Raw genomic sequence first — 2,775 nt, 5'->3', positions numbered from 1 at the left:
TCATAATATATTTCATCTAACTGGTCGGTTGAGAATCTGCCTCTCACCTTCCTCAATAGCAAGCTGAGACGCGTATTCAACTATAGCCAATATTTCAGCCTGTTTAAAAATAAATTAATATAAAATTTAGGATTAGAAAAAATAATTACTATACTGAAATGTTAAATAAATTTAAAATTTAAAATCTTACATCTAATGCCTACGAGCGATGATCGATAAATGTGCCATCCTTGAACTTATGTGATTTTGTAAAAATCTCCCAACAAGTAGGAGGTCGCTGTAACTCATGTTCCTAAAAATTAAAAAATATAATTAAATTAAAATCAAATCATTACTAATTAAATAATTTTAATACAAATATATTAATTATAAACTTACCAAATCCAAGGTATGCTCCACAATAGAACGGGATCCAGTTGTATGCTTTGTAGATCCGGTGCTGGGCCAGCCAGCTAGATGTTTCTGTTCGCTCGAGCTGTCATTGCATTGGTTTGCCATCTTTCTACAACCCAGATGGCTTGCCATGCATCCCAAATGTCATTTGAGATGAAAGATGGTCTGGTGCCCTTTTTTCTTTGTTTATAAAACAGATCTTTGTACAATTTGGCACAAGCAGCATTCTAGGTGTCTTTAAATTCCTACTCCTACCCTGGCTCACAAGTATACTTTTATTGCAAGGAAAAAAACTTAAGTAGTAAAAATAAATATAACTTCATTGTTGATTAAAATGACTTACCACAAACTCATCGTAGTAAAAGCTTCGCATGCCCTCGTCAACATGCCTCCAAGTATGACCTGAACGACATACTCTCTCGTGAAACTTAGATGATATATAACCTGCAACTTTGTGACTGTATAGGGTGAAACTGCATTATAAAATATATAAATGTTAGACATATGTCATAAAAAAATTTATGAATTAAAAAGTACTAATAATATCAATATTTACCACCATCCAACAACTCGCAAAATAGTTCAACCACCGGGTGCTGCTGTCTGATCGGACATATTTGTATCTGTAAAATAATATTATAACATAAAACTTGTTTGAAATAAAAATGAAATCATCCTAGAGTTGTTGTGGTTGATCTTTCATGAACCAATGGGACTGACAAGAGCTAATAGGGATTGTATGTATGTGTATTAGACACGCACCTATTAAAATTTGATGAAGGTTTAGTTTTACACAGAATGGGATCAAGTCCTCAGGCTGTAGATGCATCACTTGTGAAGTGCAGCAAGCACCTATTAAACTTGATGAAACTATAAACTGTATGGTACAGCAAGCACCTATTAAATTTGTGAAGTGCAGCAAGCACCAATTAACCTCAACTAAATAGGTACAGCAAGCACCTATTAAATTTGTGAAGTGTAGCAAGGCCACAGAATGTGTATTAGACACACACCTATTAAACTTGATGAAACTATAGATGCATCACTTGTGAAGTGCAGCAAGCAGCCCTCAGGCTGTATATTAGAGGACCAAGATAATGGTCATTACAAGGTAATTAAAGTGATCTTGGATCAGTGGGATCATTGCAAGGTAGTGTTTGAAGTAGCTTTCGATCATGAAATGGAGGAAGAAAACACAACTAGCTTGCTGCTCAGAATTCCCTAACCGTGCAACAACATCAATTCTGAAATAAAAGGATTCAAACTCAACTTACTTCTTATTTTCAGCAACACGGTTTCTATTAAACCCTTTCCAGCAACAAGGTTTCTCTTATATCCTACATAGATTCAGTTTTTGAAGCTGTGTAGGATTCAAACTGCTCATTATGGTTTAAACTGCTCATGAATTTATCAATACAAAGCAAAAAATTCACTATCACAGTAAAAAATTCACTAAACTGAATTGGTACAAGAGGAGGGTTACGGCTTCCATCACATTAGTGAGAAACCCTAATTTCCTATGTATTAAAGTTGCAGCATTAAGGGATTTCAAATGGTTAAGTGCAGAATTAAGGGAATTTGACTAATAATCTCTAAGAAATCTCTAACAATACATGCGTAGGTAATAATTTTATATGAAGCATATCATTTAGATCACATGTTTACATGAATCAAAATGAAAGGGATCTTACTGCTGAAGTATGCCGCAGAAGATTACTGCCGAGAATGCCGAGAGGAGCTCGCCGCTGGGAGGAGAGAAGGCCGGAGAGATATAGCCAAGAGCAGCTCGCCGCCGAGAGGAGACAAGGCTGAAGGAGATCGAGATAGCAGAGCTCACCGCCGGGAGGAGACAAGGCCGGAACTATCGCTGGGAGAAGAGAGGCCGCTGGGAGGACAAATCGCCGAGAGAAGAGGAGAGTTGATCGCCAGAGAAGAACACACGCGAGTGTGGAGAAAAAAGAAGTCGAGAACCCTAAAATCGTGACTATAGCAACGGAATTAATAATCCGTCACTAATTAGTGGGATAAGGCTTGGTTGTTGTAATTAGCGACGGAATTAATTCCGAGGAGATAAATTGAAAACTTATAAGTTTAGCGACGGAATTAATAATCCGTAATTAGCGATAGAATATTAATTCCGTCGCTAAATGTTTCCTTAGCGACGGAAAGAATTTATCCCATCGCTAATTTTAGCGACGGAATTTATTTTCCGTCACTAATGAAAAATAATTTTAAAAAATAATACAGACAATTAGTGACGAAATTTTAATTTTCTGTCGCTAATGAAAATTAATTTTAAAAAATAATACAGAAAATTAGTGACAGAAATTTAATAATCGTCGCTAATCCGTTTCAGAAGAGGAAAAAAATTGAAAACTTACG

The 2,775-nt window shown here is 36.0% G+C and overlaps 1 pseudogene; it reads right to left on the bottom strand.

Annotated features, from left to right (window-relative positions):
• Nucleotides 1-47: 47 nt before the first annotated feature.
• Nucleotides 48-866, bottom strand: LOC141818927 (uncharacterized; annotated as a pseudogene).
• Between the last annotated feature and the right edge of the window lie 1,909 nt (nt 867-2,775).

Source organism: Curcuma longa, unplaced genomic scaffold (assembly GCF_044706935.1).
Source record: "Curcuma longa cultivar G26 ecotype Majalengka, Jawa Barat unplaced genomic scaffold, ITB_CL_G26_1.1 contig_26706, whole genome shotgun sequence".
NCBI classification, from domain to species: Eukaryota; Viridiplantae; Streptophyta; class Magnoliopsida; order Zingiberales; family Zingiberaceae; genus Curcuma; species Curcuma longa.
Note: the sequence above shows the minus strand (reverse complement) of the source record. Positions and strands in the feature narration are given on the sequence as shown.